We start from the raw sequence: 19,984 nt of genomic DNA, 5'->3' as shown, positions 1-19,984 counted from the left end.
TTGGTACATTACATGCAAGGATCCTGATTGTGGGTGGAGGTTAAGAGGGAAGAAGAAGCAACTTTCTAACATGTTCGAGGTGACAGCATTTGAAAATGTACACACATGTTCCCTCAATGTTCGAAAAAAAGATAATCGTCAAGCATCACCTTGGTAGTTGCCGAACTGATCAAGGATAAATTCTTAGTTAACGGTTCAGATTATTTAGCCTCCAAAATAAGAGAAGATATGAAGAATTCTTACGGGATCGAAATGAGTTATGAGAAGGCTTGGAGATGCAAAGAGAAGGCACTCCACATAGTTAGGGGTACGCCTCAAGCTTCATATTCGAAGTTACCTGGGTACTTGCATATGCTGCAGTTGAACAATCCCGATTCCATTACTGATTTCAAGGTAGACGAGGGTCGCTTCAAGTATTGCTTTTTTTCTCTGGGTGCTTGTAGGCGGGGATTCAAGTTTTGTCGACCTGTTATATGTATTGATGGGTCATTCTTGAAAACTAGGTATGGTGGCCAATTTTTGTGTGTCGTGGCATTGGATTCAGACAGCCACATATTTCTGATTGCTTTCGCAATAGTTGACAGCGAGAACCACGACTCTTGGACCTATTTCATGAGGAAGTTGAAACAAGCGATTGGTGATGTTGAGAACTTAGCATTCGTATCGGATAGGCATCAAAGCATTGTTCATGCTTTGGAACTTGTCTTCCCTGATGCACCCCACGGCGCATGCTACCACCACATTATTATGAACGTGGCTAGCAAGTTCAAGACTGATTGCTTCACGGATCATATTTACAATTGTGCATACTCGTATAAGAAGACTGATTTTGAAAGAGAATTTGAGAAGATAAAAGCAATGGATGTTGCTGTTGCACTATATCTTGAGGGCATTGGATTTGAAAGATGGGTTCGTGCGTACTTTCCAAGGGACCGTTACAATGTAATGACAAGTGTTGACGCGGTTCTTCGGCAACATATAATTAAGAGAAGAAGAGAAAGAGATTAGTACTAAAAGTAGAACCGTCACAGATAGGAAATCTTTGGGGAAAGAACTAGGTGACTCGAGACACGTTTTTAAGTGGTTCGAAGGTTAAAATCCTTTTACTCCACTAGTCAATATTATTGATATTCTCTGGGTAATTGGTTTACAAAGTATATAGTTCTTCAAAGACTATTTTTTCCAACCTCTATCAACTCCCAGGGTCTCCATATTTATAGGAGAAGGCACCTGGAAGTTGGTAGGGAGGTCATCCCGTGACCTTACCATTTGTCATATCAAGTCTGTGATATTCATGATTAATTCCTAAACCTGACACACAAGTGTGGTCTAATCAGTATGGAAGGAGATAATGGGCCGCACGGCCCAACTCGTCCGTGGGTGTCTGAATACGCACGTTCCTGTTGCGTGTCCGAGAAGTCAGGGGGATATCGGACACGTGATGGCAGGAATATGCACGTTTATCTTGCGTGTTGACTTCCCATAGGGTCAAAGCTTCCTGAGAAGCTCGCTACCGGAGCAATCCATAACCTGAGCTTATCCGTTCGTGGTCGCCGGATGTTATTCCCAGCTCCTGGTGCAACAAGTGCGAGCTGGAAACAGGACCCCCTCGAGCTAGAAAGGGCCCGTCCTGGAAATAGAGCCTCTGGCCTGTGGGAGCCTCGGACTAAATCATGTTTAGTCTGAGGCTCGTCCTGCTAAACAGCCCGCGTGAAAACCAGGGCGTACATCTGCCCCCCAAGCTCCTGCTCGTGGTCCATGACGTCAGATATGGGAGACCATAGTAGGGGCTTTTAGACTTCCCCCACAACCCTTCGTATTCCATGCTTTTCGCAGGCGTCTGATACGTGGAACGCCGTGGGTGGCGACGGTACACTCTACGAGAACCGCATTAAATGGCCTAGCCTACTGTCCAGCCGTCGTTTCACATTTCGAGTGGAGGGTCTCCCAAGAGCCTTTTACACGTGATCCTCCCCTTGTATAAAAGGGGGTGGTCATCCCACGCATGGGCCACCTTACCATTCAAAACCTCTCAAATTTCCTTCTTTTCTCTTTGACCTTCCGAAGAACAAAACCCTCATTTCCATTGCTCTCATCTTCTCCGTTCACGAAGCTTAAGCGTACGAGTTCCTTCAAAGCCTTAGAGACCACTGTGCCAACGAAGCTCCTACCAGCGCAGCAACCTCGCTCACCATCTAACCATATACTGTAAGTCTTCTGTCCTTGTTTATTTTTGAAATCATGCCACTGTAGCTTAGGTAAAAAAATTTACTGTAGCCACATGCAGAGGTTTTCTGGGTCGTGCGGATATGGAGGGTGACAGCCCTTCTTAGATTAGGGCACACTTGCCATGGGACATCGTCTTAGAACATGGGTTCCATGGTTCTTCCTTAGGAACAATTTCTGGGTAGGACCCTTAGGAATTTTGGGTGCAAAAACCGGGTAGCTTAGGGAATACGCCTTTGAACCTTTTGTCTCTATTTCTGCATGATTGCTACCTCGTAATAACCATGTCTTTTTTTTTTGTTCTTAGCAGAAGAGATGTCTCAGCCCGGGAATAGTCTGCAGGGCGTTGTCTTTGGTGGGAATCCCTCAGCAAGGCCGAGGTTAAAGAGGCTCCGCGAGTCCAAGAGCTCGGCCGGGACCTCCACCAAATCCCCGGCTAAGGAGAAGGAGAAAGCCCCGCCATCCCAGGTCGCGGGGGCGAACCTCCCTATTGCCAGGACAGGGCTCATGCACCCGCCACCCCAACGATCTCCACTAGCCGCCCAGGACGGGGTAATAGAGGTCGGGAATCTGGCGGCGGCAGCCCCGGATGTGCGTATTCCAGTCGACCCCCGGGCTCTGGAGAAGATGCCCGAAGCACTCCGGGGTACGGTGTATGAGTCGGCTAGCTACGCCGTCAACCATTTCTACAATATCAGGGAGAAGGAGCTCCGGGCCATCGAATCAACGAGCCCGGTCCGAGTTGTAGAGTCTGCGATGGACATGACCTTAACGGTAAAGTGCCCCCTTCTTTTAAGGCTTTAACACTCACACGCCGCCTTTTTCCTTCCAGTTTGTTAATTTATCATTCTTTTCTTGCAGGGCATTGCTGCCGCATACAGAGGCATTGTTAGGACCAAGGCCTAGCTCGAGGGTTTGGAAGCTGATCGCCAGACCGCCCTCCAGGAGTCTCAGGAGGCGAGAGACGCGCTGGTGGCCTCTAAAGCCGAGCTAGAGAAGATCCGCTCCGAAAACCAAGAGCTTAAAAACTCCCTGGCCGCATCGCGGACAGATCTTGAGGCGGCGAAGGCCGAAGCCCAGGCCTCCCAGGCCGCCCTGAAAGCCGAGCGGGTCGTCTCGGAGCAGTCCTTACAAGACCTGTTCTATCACTGCTGGTCCCACAATCCGGACGCGGACTTTTCTTTCATGCCACCTGACCTCTGGGCATTCTTGTTGCCGCAGCTCCAAGCCCGCCTAAATAAGGAGGTTCCTCCGTCGGAGACTGGAGAGGCCTCTGTCGCGGCGGAGCAGGATGAGACCGCGACCTCCAAAGGGCCAACTGATGGGGCTTAGGACACTTCTCGTTTAAGTATTTTGAACTCTCTTTCTATTGTAATTCTCTTTTTATTGTGAGGCGTTTCCACCTCGAGACAATTTGCTCAGCCAGTTTGACATATATATATTTTTATGCATTTGGTTACAATTCATCTCTTTATTTTTATGAACTTAGTTCGAGTTAACTTTATCCGTATCCCGGGCTCTTTAAAGAAGAACCGCGTTCAACAAATTTTAGTTAACTTCTAAGTTTTCTGACCTGGTTAAGACCAGGAACTTATTTTGAAAAACTTAGTTCGCGTCAACTTTTATCCGTATCCCGGGCTCTTTAAAGAAGAACCACGGTCAACAAATTTTAGTTAACTTCTAAGTTTTGTGACCTGGTTAAGACCAGGAACTTATTTTGAAAAAACTTAGTTCGCGTCAACTTTTATCCGTATCCCGGGCTCTTTAAAGAAGAACCACGGTCAACAAATTTTAGTTAACTTCTAAGTTTTGTGACCTGGTTAAGACCAGGAACTTATTTTGAAAAAACTTAGTTCGCGTCAACTTTTATCCGTATCCCGGGCTCTTTAAAGAAGAACCACGGTCAACAAATTTTAGTTAACTTCTAAGTTTTGTGACCTGGTTAAGACCAGGAACTTATTTTGAAAAAACTTAGTTCGCGTCAACTTTTATCCGTATCCCGGGCTCTTTAAAGAAGAACCACGGTCAACAAATTTTAGTTAACTTCTAAGTTTTGTGACCTGGTTAAGACTAGGAACTTATTTTGAAAAAACTTAGTTCGCGTCAACTTTTATCCGTATCCCGGGCTCTTTAAAGAAGAACCTCGGTCAACAAATTTTAGTTAACTTCTAAGTTTTGTGACCTGGTTAAGACCAGGAACTTATTTTGAAAAAACTTAGTTCGCGTCAACTTTTATCCGTATCCCGGGCTCTTTAAAGAAGAACCTCGGTCAACAAATTTTAGTTAACTTCTAAGTTTTGTGACCTGGTTAAGACCAGGATAGGACTTAGTTTGTGATAACTCTTATCCGTAGATAAAAATTAACACCTAAGTCGTTAAGGAGACCTGGTTATATCCAGGTACCATATGCCCCCCAAGTAACTGGGAAAGGGTCTTTCGTTGTTACTTTAAAATTACACTTGCAAATAACGAGAAACATTTGATTTTTATTTATACATGGAAGGTGACCTTCTAGGCCTTACAAATGGCTCATTGATAATATTTCTTTAGGTGGATAGCATTCCAAGTCCGCGGGACCGCCCCTCCACCAAGTCGAGCTAACTTATAAGTTCCCTCTTTGATGACTTCGATGACCTGGTATGGTCCTTCCCAGCTTGGTCCCAAAACCCCATCTTTGGGATCTTTCCCGGCCAGGAAAACTCTCCTCAAGACCAAATCACCGACGCTAAAGGCACGTCTTTTGACCTTAGTGTTGAAGTAGCGAGTGATTTTCTGTTGATAATGGGCGAGCTGGAGTTGTGAATCCTCTCGCCTTTCATCCACTAAGTCTAAGGAGTGGCATAGGAGCTCGTGGTTCCCGTCTTGGTCGTAGGACCAGACCCTGTGTGACAGGACCTTCACCTCCACGGGGAGGACTGCTTCACTTCCAAAGGTTAGGGAGAAAGGAGTGTGACCCGTGGGAGTCCGATGTGAGGTCCTATAGGCCCACAGAATGTGGGGGAGCTGTTCTGGCCAGATCCCCTTTGCCTCATCTAGCCTCTTCTTGAGGCTTGCCTTCAGAGTTTTATTGACAGCCTCGACCTGGCCGTTCGCCTGGGGATAGGCCACGGACGAGAAGCTTTTCACAATTCCGTGCCTTTCGCAAAATTCGGTGAACAGATCGCTGTCAAATTGAGTGCCATTTTCGGAGACGATCTTTTTGGGTAGGCCAAATCGACATATGATGCTTTTAACAACGAAGTCTAGCACCTTTTTCGATGTTATTGTCGCCAACGGCTCTACTTCGGCCCACTTGGTGAAGTAGTCAATGGTGACCACGGCGTAACGGACCCCGCCCTTTCCGGTGGGCAGGACGCCTATTAGATCTATCCCCCAAATGGCGAAGGGCCAGGGAGACGAAATCATTTTTAGCTCGGTCGGAGGAGCTCGCGCAACCGCGGCGAACCGCTGACACTTGTCGCACTTTTTTACATATGAGATCGAGTCTTTGGACAGAGTCGACCAGTAATAACCCTGCCGAAGGATCTTCAAGGCCAGGCTTTGCCCCCCAGCGTGATCTCCGCAGAACCCATCATGAACTTCTTGCAGGATGGCCTTCGCTTCACTTGGAAGAACGCACCGGAGGAGAGGTAAGGAATGCCCACGTCGGTACAACACCCCCTCGACTAGCGTATACCTCAGAGCTTGATAAAGGACTCGTCGTGCATCATTGCGCCCTTCGGGTAACTTGCCCTCGACGAGATACTCAACAATGGGAGTCATCCAGGTCGGCCTGATGTCAATCATTTCAATATCTGCTCGATCTCCGTCTATGCTGGGTTTCTCCAAGAACTCGACTGGCACCAATCCCAGGGTTTCTGTCTCTCCCGAGGTGGCGAGCTTGGCGAGAGCATCTGCGTTGGCGTTCTGCTCCCGAGGTATCTGTTCGATCGACCCTTGCCCAAACGCAGACAGTTCGGATTTTACCTTAGCCAAATAGGAGGCCATCTTGGGACCCCGCGCCTGATACTCGCCTAGAACCTGATTCACCACGAGCTGGGAGTCGCTGAAGCATTGGACAGAGCTTGCCTTTAGCTCACTAGCTATCCTAAGTCCAGCTAACAAGGCTTCGTACTCTGCCTCGTTGTTAGACGCCTTGAACCCGAACCTCAGCGCCGAGTGGAATCTATGCCCCTCTGGGGATATCAGAATGATTCCGGCCCCGGAGCCGTTCTCGTTAGATGAGCCATCAACGAAGATCTTCCACGATGAACTTGAGGAGGCGACCTGAGGTGAGTCTTCTGATGGGATCTCATGGAATCCCCCGCATTCTGCCACGAAGTTGGCCAAGGCTTGACTTTTTATGGTAGTTCGGGGAGTATAGAAAATCTCGAACTGACTGAGTTCGACCGCCCACTTCAGCAAGCGTCCCGAGGCTTCAGGCTTTTGCAAAACCTGCCTTAAAGGCTGATCGGTCATGACGTGTACAGAGTGGGACTGGAAGTATGGTCTGAGTTTTCGCGAGGCCGTGATTAGGCAGAACGCCAGTTTTTCCATCAATGGGTACCTTGACTCAGCTCCGAGGAGTCTCTTGCTGATGTAATAAACCGGTTTCTGAGCCTGGTCCTCTTCTCGCACCAGAACAGCACTAGCTGCGTCCTCAATGACGGCCATGTAGAGGAAAAGAGGTTCTCCTACCTTGGGCTTTGACAGCACAGGCGGCTCAGCCAGGTGCGTTTTTAGGTCGAGGAATGTGCTTTCACACTCTACTGTCCATTCGAACTTCTTGTTTCCCCGGAGCAGGTTGTAGAAGGGCAAACACTTGTCGGTCGATTTGGAAATGAACCGGTTCAGTGCTGCCACTCTTCCTGTGAGGCCTTGGACATCTTTCCGCGACCTGGGGGAAGGAAGCTCGAGCAGTGACCTGATCTTGTCGGGGTTTGCCTCGATTCCTCGGGTATTGACTATGAAACCCAAGAATTTCCCCGATGCGACACCGAAAGTGCACTTCTGAGGATTGAGCCTCATGCCATATTCTCGCAGTATGTTAAAGCATTCTTCCAGATCGGTGACGTGGTTGCTGGCAATCTTTGACTTGACAAGCATATCATCGACGTACACTTCCATGTTTTTCCCGATCTGGTCCGCGAACATTCTATTTACCAGCCTTTGGTAGGTAGCTCCGGCGTTCTTCAGACCGAACGGCATGACCTTATAGCAATAGACATTAGTCGGGGTCATGAAGCTGGTATGATCCTGGTCTGCTGGATTCATCGCGATCTGATTGTAGCCCGAGTACGCGTCCATGAAGGACATGAGCTCGTGCCCCGCCGTGGCATCCACCAGTTGATCGATCCTCGGTAATGGAAAGCAATCCTTGGGGCAGGCTTTATTCAGGTCGGAAAAGTCGATACAGGTCCGCCACTTCCCATTGGGCTTTGGAACTAACACGGGATTGGCAACCCAAATGGAAAATCTGGCTTCGCGGATAAAGCCACATTTTTTGAGCCGGGCTACTTCTTCTTCAAGGGCTTCGGCTCGGGTTGTCCCTAAACGCCTCTGCTTTTGAGACTTGGCAGGGACGCTTTTGTCTAGGTGGAGCGTGTGCATGATTACACTCGGACTGATCCCTATCATGTCCTCGTGCGACCATGCGAATACGTCCAGGTTCTTCTTCAGAAACGCAGTTAGCTCCGCCTTTCTTCCGTCGCAGAGTTTCTTTCCGAGCTTAACCGTCCGTGACGAGTTTTGTTCATCGATGCCTACCTCCTCGAGCTCTTCAATAGCTTGGAGCTCGGACCTGTCCTCGCCTACTCGGGGGTCAATGTCCTCGCTTAGGGCGAGCTCTTCGTCTTCGGAAACCCGAGGTTTTTCAATCTCAGGAGCCGCCTTGGGTCCCTGAGATTCCTCTTCATCCTGAATGGCCATCGTCACCTGCCCGGGTTTAGATTTTCCCTTCATGGAAATGCTGTAGCATTCCCTGGCAGCGAGCTGATCGCCCTTGATAGTACAGACCCCTGTTGAAGTAGGGAACTTCATGGCGAGGTGCCGGACGGACGTGATAGCTTCGAAAGCAACGAGCGTTGGTCGGCCCAAAATTGCATTGTAGGCAGCGGAGCAGTCAATGACTACGAATTCGAGTAGTTTGGACACTGTTCGGGACTCGTCTCCTAGGGTGATCACCAGCTCAATCGTTCCTATCGCTGCTGACCCTTCTCCTGAAAAACCATATAGCATCATCGAGGTTGCCTTCAGCTCGGAGACGGTCAGACCCATTTTTTCTAAGGTGGACCGGAATAGGAGGTTCACCGAGCTCCCATTGTCCACTAACACTCTCCTTACTCTCCGGTTGGCGAGCTGGACTGCTACGACCAAGGGATCGTTATGAGGGAATTGGACATGGCTCGCGTCTTCCTCCGTGAAAGTGATCGGTTGTTTCTCTAATCTTTGTTGTTTTGATTGACGCTGTTCCAGGATGAACTCCGCTCCATTGTGGGCCTTCAACTCATTCACATACCTCTTCTGGGCGCCTTTGCTCGTGCCAGCCATGTGTGGTCCTCCAGAGATGGTGGAAATCTCTCCCTCGACCACGGGGGGAAGGACGTCCTGATCTACCCGAGGTCCAGGTTGACTGGCTGGGATCTCCAGAGCGGGTCGACTTGTCGGGACCCTGTTCCGCGAGTATTGCGCCAACGGACCTGCTCGGATGAGAGTCTCGATTTCATCTTTGAGGTGCCTGCAGTCGTCGGTATTGTGCCCGACGTCGTTATGAAAACGGCAGAATTTGGAAGCGTCTCTCTTTCCCTTGGGGTGTTTTATTGGCTCCGACCTTTTCCAGGGGACTCGCGTAATGTTGGCTAGGAAAATATTCTCTCTGGTCTGGGTGAGCTCGGTATACGTTGTGAACACGGGCTTGAATTTATCCGCGGACTTATTCTTCTTTTGACCGTGCTGGCTGTTTTCACCATTTCCTTTTCTTTTGTCGCCACCGGTCTGGTTACTCTGCGCGACGTCGGGAGTCGCCACTACGATCTCTGTTCCCGTCCCAGCGGGCTTATCGAGGACCTGGCTGGTCCCCGCGGCTGAAGCTTCAGCTTCTTCCAAGTTTATCCACTCTTGGGCTCTGTTAAGGAATTCACTAACCGAACTGACCCCCCTCCTTTGAATATCCTTCCACAGATCTCCGCCTACTAGGATCCCGGTCCTCATAGCCATGAGTTTGGAGCTGTCGTCGGCGTCTCTGGCTCGAGCAGCGACATTTGCAAATCTGCTCAAGTAGGCTTTTAGCGTCTCTCCAGGTTGCTGTCTCACGTTAGCTAGGGAGTCGACCTGGACTCGGGCGGCCTGAGAGGCACGGAATGTCCTCTTGAAGTCAGCCGAAAAGGTCTTCCAGGAGCTGATTGACTGCCTTTTACTCTGCTTGAACCACTGCCTGGCAGGTCCAGTTAGGGTGGAAGGAAAGATCAAGCAACGAAGCTCTGGCCCGATGTTATGAGCCATCATTAGGGTGTTGAACATCCCTAAGTGGTCAGACGGGTCTCCATCCCCGTTGAACTTTGACAAGTGGGGCATATGAAAGCCAGAAGGGTATACCGTTGCTGCTATATTGGGGGCGAAGAGTTCCATCTCATCCCCTGAATCATATTCGTCTTTTTCTTTTTCCGATAGGAGCTTCTTCATCAGCTCCTCCATCTGAGTTAAGCGCTCTAGGGTCTTGTCCTGAGATCCTGGGTTATTCCGGGGCTGTTCACCAGCTCCAGACCCGTTGTACATATTAGGCGGGTTGTTGCCCCTCCTATCTTGAGATAGGTCATTTGGGGCATTCCCGCCGTTACGTACTTCGGATCGGACCCCAACTGAGCGGGCCTGGCTGCCATCCCTAACTCGATCCTCTCTGTGAGAGTTGAGGCGATCTTGAAGGTCGCCTCCCTGGGTAGTATGGTGACTTTGTGCTGAACTTAGTCGCTGTCGCAGGTCTCCTCCCGAAAGGTCACTCCGTGCACTACCGGTCCAGTGACTCCTGCTGGACAGGCTCGAGGTGCGTCTTTGGCGGCTCCGACCTGATCCTTCCCCCGGCACCCTGTTGCGCCGGGAAGGCCCGGCCGATGGCGGGTTTCTCCTACTATTTTCGTAGGTCGGGATGTCTCGGACGGGCTGAGGAGACGGGTATCTGATGGGAGAAGGAGGATGCCTGACCGGAGAGGCGATCCTAGTGCCGTCCGGACAGACTAAATTTGGTGGGGGCCTCTCGGCCCTGCCGGCTTGCTGGTTTCGCGCTGGACGAGGAACTGGATGTTCTTCGAGGACGGGCTGACGTCTCCGGATCTCCTCGGCCCTTCTTTGGGAATTTCCTCGATCTCTTCTGGGCGTCCTCGAGGAAGGCTGAGAGCTAGGGGTTGACGTCCTAACCGAACAGCTGTACTGCTGCTGTACAGTCCGAGGCATTTCTCTGAAGTTCGCCTCTTGATGGTGCGGTGAAGGGGTGGAGTTGGTCGCAGGGAGTCTACCCGAACGGCTATGCCTGGATCGATTACTCCGGCGAGACTTAGGAGCCTCGCCTTGCCTCTCTCCAACGTTATCATTGGTTGTGAGAGGGGGTAGTCGACTCAGAATATCCTGGATTTGTTGACCACCTGCTGCTAGCTGGCTCCTCAGCTGAGCATTCTCCATCTCCGCCGCAGTGTAATAACATGGATTCGGATTAGGCGGTCGGGACGCTGAACTACCAGTGTCGTCTTGGCCCGCTGGCTGCTTTCCTGGCCTCTGCTGGACTTCAGGAACTTGCTCATCAGGGAGGGTAACATGGTGGGCCTCCTGCCCATCACGCTGCTCTCCCTCGTTGCCATGTTTGGATCGAGTGGTCACCATAGTTGTATGTTTGTGGTAATACTAATCGGACTTGCTCTCAATGAAAGCACCAAACTGTTGACGCGGTTCTTCGGCAACATATAATTAAGAGAAGAAGAGAAAGAGATTAGTACTAAAAGTAGAACCGTCACAGATAGGAAATCTTTGGGGAAAGAACTAGGTGACTCGAGACACGTTTTTAAGTGGTTCGAAGGTTAAAATCCTTCTACTCCACTAGTCAATATTATTGATATTCTCTGGGTAATTGGTTTACAAAGTATATAGTTCTTCAAAGACTATTTTTTCCAACCTCTATCAACTCCCAGGGTCTCCATATTTATAGGAGAAGGCACTTGGAAGTTGGTAGGGAGGTCATCTCGTGACCTTACCATTTGTCATATCAAGTCTGTGATATTCATGATTAATTCCTAAACCTGACACACAAGTGTGGTCTAATCAGTATGGAAGGAGATAATGGGCCGCAAGGCCCAACTCGTCCGTGGGTGTCTGAATACGCACGTTCCTGTTGCATGTCCGAGAAGTCAGGGGGATATCGGACACGTGATGGCAGGAATATGCACGTTTATCTTGCGTGTTGACTTCCCATAGGGTCTGAGCTTCCTGAGAAGCTCGCTACCGGAGCAATCCATAACCCGAGCTTATCCGTTCGTGGTCGCCGGATGTTATTCCCAGCTCCTGGTGCAACAAGTGCGAGCTGGAAACAGGACCCCCTCGAGCTAGAAAGGGCCCATCCTGGAAATAGAGCCTCTGGCCTGTGGGAGCCTCGGACTAAATCATGTTTAGTCCGAGGCTCGTCCTGCTAAACAGCCCGCGTGAAAACCAGGGCGTACAACAAGTAATTGGGCTGAAAGTTTCAACAGCAAAACTAAGGACGCAAGAGCCTTCCCGGTCACTGCTTTTGTTGAATTCATCAGGTTTACTATTCAAACATGGTTTGCTACTCGAAAGGAAAACGCTGAAAAGTGTAGCACGACTCTATCACCAGTTATGGAGGGGGACTTGTCATGTCAATTTGAGAAATCTCGGTTCTTAAGCGTCGACAGAGCTGGACCTTATACATTTAATGTCCACCCCGGAGGAACAGTTCAGAGCGGTGGTATAGTTTATTTAGAGGCACGAACATGCAGTTGCGGCCTATTCCAAATCATGAAGATTCCTTGTCCACATGCATGTGCTGCTGCTCAAGAACGAAATATTAGCATGTACGCATTGTGCTCTCAATATTACACAAGAGAGCGTTGGAAGAGCACATATGAGGGGACAATTATGCCAGTTGGTGATGAGGATGATTGGGAATTGCCTGAAGACATTAAGAACATCCAAGTTGGAGTACCGATTGAGAAGAAACCTATAGGCCGACCGAAGAAGCAAAAGGTCGGACGAATTAGGAAAAATCAATATCCTTCTAATGGAGACAAGGTTGTGATACAACGATGTTGTAGCAAGTGTGGTGGTAAAGGGCACAACAAAGCGTCTTGCAAGTACCGAGGTTAAATTGTTTTGTTTGTATTCTAGTTGACCTATTATGTTTTATTTCTGCTTGAACTAGTAATATTTGTTATGTGCTGGATTTTGCAGGTTTTTTTCTGTTTTTTTTCTCCATTATGAAACTCTTAAATATGTAATAATCCAGTGTTGGTTCGATAGTGCACGATGCTGGTACGACAATGTACGATATCGTTTGTTGTATGATTAGTTAAATGTGTCATATGATATGGTACGACGTTGCTCGATGTAGTACGATAGTTAATATACGACATTAGGGTACGATAATGTACGATATTGGTCTGATTGTGTCATGAAAATGAATTTTTTTGATTTAGTACGATAGTGGTACGATGGTATGGTTTCAGTACAGTTTCGTGAAATTTGTGAGACATGTAAGGGTACGATAGTGATCGATGATAGTACGATTGCAAAGATTAAACACATTAAAATGTAGTACTTACAGAAAGAGCAATAAAAAAATTATACAATTCAAAAAAATTAAGACCGTTCAACATAAGTTTTGGTAGAATAAGTCTACACACCACCTTTGCCTAAAAAATTTCATATTATTGTCAGTTACATTATCAAATGGTAGTTGTAGAAGCTTATGTTCAATATGTTCAATTACGTAACATCCGCAATCGCCACTGCATTAGAAAATAAACAATAATTTAATAAAGTTTTGTAATTAAGAAATAATAATTAATATGTGATATTTAATAAAGTTCACCTGGATTTTGTTTGCGGTACGAATTCACGTGGAGTGAGTTTCCAATCGAAGGGTCTGACCTGACTCTCTGATGCTGTCAACTGAGGTGCGAGTATAACGTCATGGTTCTCAAATAAACCGGACTGTCGCAAGATCGACGGGAAAATGGTACACCAGTCAACCATCAAACTGATCAAATCGTTTTCAGAAATTGATCCAATACTGGAGTCAAAGATGTTGAACATCCACCCCATTCAGGTCTGCCTCTACAGCTACCCAATGAAATTGGTCTTTCAAGAAGAGGGCAAAATAAATGAACTCCTTGTTCTGCCAACTCGGTAAGAACTGGATTGCATCACCCCTAACCCGGTCCAATATACTGTCATCCCAACTAAAGCTAGAGTAGTCAGAACCTGGAAAAGCGTCCCACTGAGCCTTCAATGATTCGGGAAAAATTGTAGGCATAACAACACAGTTCTGAGGGTACACGTCAGGATGAAATTGTAGACGCCTCCTCATGAGATGGAATGCTGCATCTAAATGCTACATTAAACAAAAATTAAGTCAGTAACCACATTATCGTACCAAAATAAATAAACAAAAAACTATCAGACATGAATATAGTAACTATCGTACCCCAATCGTACCATAATCGTACCCCAATCGTACATGAATATAGTAACTAAATAACATCAATAAAACCTTCTATCGTACCCCTATCGTGCTAATGTCGTACCATCATCGTACCTTTATGGAAAAAACTACAGTATTATACACCATCGTACCCACTAGCGTCCCACTGTCGTACCATCATCGTACCATTGACAAAGTAAGTTAACAATTTGAAACTAACTATTATCGTACTACCATCGTACCTATATCGTCCCACTACAAATTCTAAAATTACGATGTTAATAGTAACTACTTAACAAATTATATCGTGCTAATGTCGTACCATCATCGTACCCATTATAGAAATAACTACAGTATTGCACACTATCGTACCCACTATCGTAATACCGTCGTACCACCATCATACCATTGAAAATATAAACAGTTTATAATTTGACACTTATAATTATCGTACTACCATCGTACACCAATCGTACCTATATCGTACCACTACATATAGAAATATTTAAATAAATTTTCAACATTCTTTAATTATGAAGTTATAGAAAACTTACAGAGTCAGAAAGCCATGTCCTCGGAGTATGCAGTTTCAGGAACCAAGCAGCATCGTGTGTCCCTGAGAAGCATTCCCTCGGATATTTATTCCCAATGGTGCCAAGCAACCACTTGTGAAAGGTCATAAGTAATTTACCATCAACAACCCTCAATGGATCCACATTCACTGCTGTCTTCGATTTCTTATTCCTTTTCTTCATTGCAGTGTACTCATCGAACCACCTAGGCCTCTTTCTTTCTCTCCTCTTCTCCGGTGCTGGTGGAGCTATGTCTAAGAATTGTACTTCAGAATCTTCAGTATCTCCGATTACAGTAATTTGCATATCCTCTGGGGTGCGAAAAATGTGATCATCTACATCACCAGGTCTGTAATCGTTAGGGAGAATGTCTTCATCTACAGGAGACTGAGGGCCTTCTTCAGTGGACTGAGGTTGTGGATCTGGAGCTAGCCTACTAAGATCTTCCATCTTTGTCATCAGCTTCTGCAATTGACCCAAGATCTCGGACTGACCTTTAATAAGGGCACTTTGTTGCCCTTCAACCTTTTCTAACCTGGCCAAAATCATAGAGTAGCCTGGTTGCTCAGCTTGGGAGGAGGTGCTGGCATGAGGAGCTGATGGGGGAACCTCAGGTGCTGGAGGTGGTGGAACCTCCTTAAAAATATTTGCTGCTTCCGCTTGCTCAGCTAACTTTTCAGCAAGCTTTTCAGCCTGGCTCTGTAAGGCTTCCTGTGTAGGCTGTCCATCGGCACCCACCTCTAGTTCCTCTAACCCCATGTCCACATACAATGGGGCTTCATTGTCTGTAAGGGTCCTCACATACTGTTCTTCAGCAGGTCGGGCACACAGGTAGGGGTATACTGTCAACTGCCACAAAAAACAATGAATATTTAGATTGGAAAGTAAAACAATATAAAAAATAAGTAATTGTCATCGGTGAACAATGGTAACCTATCGTACCCCAATCGTACCATATCGTACCCATATCATGCAATTATCGTACCCATATCATACCCATAACATAACAATACCCATATTGAACCAATATCGTACTACTATCGTGCCCAAATCGTACCCCTAACGTAAGGGAGAATTACTTGCTAACTATCGTACCATCATCGTACAACATCGTACCAATATCGTACCTCTACAACTACATTAAAAAAGAATACATATCGTACCCCCATCAGACCATCATCGTACCAAATCGTACCCTTAGCCAGTTTTCAAACAATTGACAAAAAACCACAAAATAACCCCACAATCGTACTCAAATCGTACCCTATCGTATTCCTATCGTGCAGTACCCATAGAATTGAATATCTAGAAAAAAATATAGAACATTCAAAATATTTAAAAAGTAAAGTAAAAGCTCACCTTTTTGGCAAACAATTTAATAAGTTGCTCTTTGTGTATCTCTACTTTCTCCTTGCTCTGCCAGTTGATTATTCTTGGAATGCCTTGGCCCAATCTCACAGCATAATCTTGACCCAACTCAATGATGGACTCAAAAGCCCAATACTGCAATGCTGCAGCATACCCATAAATAGAGTACTTGGCCTCCTTTTGAGTATTTCCTTTCTCAATCTTCTTCTGTAAATGCTTCTTCATTTCTACAAAGTCTTTTTGACAAGTTTGTAACAACTTCTGGTATGATATCTTCCCCCACGGGTACTGGAAAAAGAAGTCAACGTCATCTACCATCCTCAGCATGTCAGTCCAAACCATCAACTTCTCCTCGCGACCTTTCAAAACACCATCTACTAATAAACACAAACCCAACTTGTACACATCATCAACTATTTGACAACTCTCAAAAGTTTTGCGCAGTTGCCCTATGCTCACTGGGGAATGACCATTGAAGTACTCAAAAATCAACCGATCTGAAGTGGTCTTCGCTTTAATCTCAGCTTCAAACGGTCCGGCCTCAAAATTTAAACCAGTAACTAAAGCGAACTCCAATTGGCTAAATCTACATCGTTTTTTCCCAATATAAAACTGGACTTCGTCAATCTTCTCCCCTCTGAATTTGTGCAACAACAGCTGATGGACTAAGGCACCAGAAAAATTTAATGGTTCCGCCATGAAGAACTGTTTGAAAGGGGATTCTTTCACCCTATCCAATAAACCACACTCAGTAAATTTTGCTTTAATCTTTGGAAAGTACCAACTGCCGCGCCAAGTGATACGTCCTGTAAAATGTTCTTCTACTAGAACTATCAGTTGTGGAGGTCTTAAATTTTGCATAAAACAAATAAATACCCAATTAAATAGAATAACAAAAAAAACATCAAATTTTATATTCTGCAATCTACTATCGAGCAACTATCAAATACTATCGCACCATATTGGACACCACTGAAAAAAATAAAAACAGGAACAACTATAAAATTATCGTGCACCATCGTACCTCACATCGTACACCATCGGAAATTTAAAAAAAAAACATCGGGCACGAATCGTACCCAATATCGTACCCTATCGTACATTCATCTTCAATCACAATTTATCAAAAAATACATAAACTATCATACTAATGTTGACCTACTTCCGTACCCTATCGTACCTCTACAACAACCCAAACAATTTGTTCCCAATATCGGGCACACATCGTACCCAATATCATACCCTATCGTACCTTCATCTTCAACCTCAAGTTATCAGAAAACACAAAACTATCGTACCAACGTCGAACCACTATCGTACCCCTATCGTACAGTCATCTTCAACCTGAAGTTATGAGAAAACACAAACACTATCGTACCCCTATCGACCCACTATCGTACCCTATCGTACCTCTCAAAAAACCCAAAAAAAATTCAAAATTTTACGATTTATCAGATTTCACACAATCAGATTTCACACAGTCAAATTCAAACAATACATACTATAACATTTTGCAATGGAAAAGAAATTGAAAAAAACACACACCCTAGACATTTTTGCATAATGGGGTGTCGGTTTTTCTTCGGGGTCTGGTTTTTTCTTCGTCTCTGGTGGTGGTTGGGGTTTGGGTGAGTGTCGGGGTTTGGGTTAGTGTTTGGGTGAGGCTTGGTCTCTGGTGGTCTGGGTTTTCCTTCGTCGGGTGGTGGGCATTTTTCTGACCGTCAGGTGAGGGAGAGAGATGCGTCGGGTGAGGGTGGGTGAGGGAGACAGATGTGTCAGGTAATGGTGAGAATGGGTTGCTCGATGGTTTTGTGGGAGTGAGGAGTTTTGGCAGAGAGAGGGAAAGGGAAATGGGAGGGGAAAAGTTAGGTTTTTATTTAAGTTTTTTATCACTTAAAACAACTAATATCAGGCAAGTATCGGGTACCATCGTACTATTAGGTCTGCAGTAGCTTAAAAATAAAAAATCGGGCATATATCGGACTATTATCGATCCATTATCGTACTTAAAGGGCGAATAGATTCAAAATAATAATCGGGCAAGCATCGGGTAGCCATCGAACCTTTATGACTATCGGGTAGCCAAAACTATCGGGCAACCATCGGGTTGCCATCGGACCTTCATCCCTAACCTTGAAACTCAACAACTATCGTGCCCGAATCGGGCCTCTATCGGACACTATCGGGCATTTAGAAAAAAACTCAAGGAACCCAAAAAAAACGCAGATTTTCACAGAACACGATTTTCACCCAAAAAACAGCAAAAAATACCAACAAACTACAGATCCAACATCTAAACAGCATTCTAAATCATAAAAACAACCAACAACAACAAGAATCAAAGAAAATCACTTACCCATGTGTATCTTTCTTGCAAGATTTTAGAGAGAAAATGTATGAGATTTTGTTAGGAGAGGGGTATTTTTGGTATTAAATGAAAGATGAGCATTTGTATCATATGGTGGTTAACTTTGGTTCAAATTTTAATTATTAAGCTAATGTAAGCATGATTTATCAAATTTCCCAATATAAATTTATTACCCTCTAAATTTGATAATTATCAATAGATATCATCTTATCCCTTTAAATTTTAAAATAACAAAAACTACATAAGTTGCTATCCTTTTAAATTTTTAATACTATCATCTTATCCCTTATTTTAATGATTTATTTGATTTTAAATTATTTTATTATTTTTAAATAATTTAAATATATTTTCATAATTCATAAAATAAAATAAATGTTTAATTAAAGCTTTAAAATAATTTTAATAAATAAAATTATTTTAAAAATAAATTTAATTAATTAATAAAATGTGTTGACCATTGATTTGGTCAACGACACAAAGTCAAGTAAAACGATAGAAATAAGATGAATTCAAGACAAAAAGATAAATCACACAAAGATTTATAGTGGTTCGACCCTAAGTGATGGTAATGACCTATGTCCACTTAGAGTTCTTATTAATGTAATGAAAATCTGCGATAAGTAAACTAGGATTTACTGAGTTTCACAAGCTCAACAACAGATACAAGGTATTGTGTAAAAACAATAATTCTCTCTCTCCAGATCCCAAAAGCCTCCCCCAAAAATACCCTGTGAGTCTTTTTTATAGGCTCAATGATCTCCTTATGGATCGATGGGTCTTGATTACATTTAATACAAGCGAATCTCAAATAATAATAGAAATTACAATTATTACATAAATGCGATATCACATATCAATAGAAAGTATATGATATACTGAGACCAGCTTAGTCGCTCATGAAATATGCCTTCTGCCGAGTGAATTCTCCTCTGGTCGATGGTCGACCGGAAACGTAACTGCTTAAATGGTCACGCGTACCCCACGTGCGCACTAGTCTTGTCACGTCATCAAATGAATCCTTTTTGGGTAAACATTTGCCCCCCCCCCCCCCCCAAGTTTATTTTAATGCAACCAGCATTTAATAAACTTACTCGACCAGCGATTCGTCTGAGCTGTCACATCTGTTAGCGCCTTTTCGAAAAAGTAAGCTATCATGACCTTTACAGTTTCTCAAAAATATTTCACGGCTAATACGATTTCCAATGCATCGAAATCTTACCCCCATTATTACCTCTTTATCTGCACCACGATCAGTATAAATATATCTCATTTCTCCTTTCTCACTTTTCACTTTTTACCGTATCCTTATCTCTCCTAAAGAACTCAGAAAAACTTCCCAAGAAAAACCCAGAAAGCTTCGGTCATCCGAGACGTGTTCGATCAACTCTGAGTAACAACCTTCGTGATTTCTCTGAAAACTGCAATCCAAGTAAGTTTTGAACTCATCTTCTCTATTGTACAATTTAGAATAAATTTCGTAAGTTTTCTGGTTTGAGTTTTTAATGTTCTTGTGAAAAAACTTTGGGTAATCAGGTTCGTATGCAGAAACATGATAGACTAGGAATTTTATGTAGTAAAAAACATTAGGTGATGCTTAGAAATTAATGTGGAAAACGGGAATACTGTTATAGGGCCTGAAATCGAAGTGAAAATTTGATTTTACTGTTTTCGGAAAAACTGGGTTTTTCCCGCCTGTTTTTCGGAGTCGAAAAGTTTTCTTGAAAAAACGTTTCACTTTCACTTTTTGATCTGTTTTTCCAAACTGCTCGCATG

The 19,984-nt window shown here is 45.0% G+C and overlaps 1 protein-coding gene across 1 annotated transcript in view; it reads left to right on the top strand.

Annotated features, from left to right (window-relative positions):
- LOC133779792 (uncharacterized) overlaps positions 1–19,984 on the top strand; it is a 34,298-nt gene that overhangs the window by 1,742 nt on the left and 12,572 nt on the right. The window lies entirely within an intron of this gene.

Source organism: Humulus lupulus, chromosome 5 (assembly GCF_963169125.1).
Source record: "Humulus lupulus chromosome 5, drHumLupu1.1, whole genome shotgun sequence".
NCBI lineage: Eukaryota > Viridiplantae > Streptophyta > Magnoliopsida > Rosales > Cannabaceae > Humulus > Humulus lupulus.
Note: the sequence above shows the minus strand (reverse complement) of the source record. Positions and strands in the feature narration are given on the sequence as shown.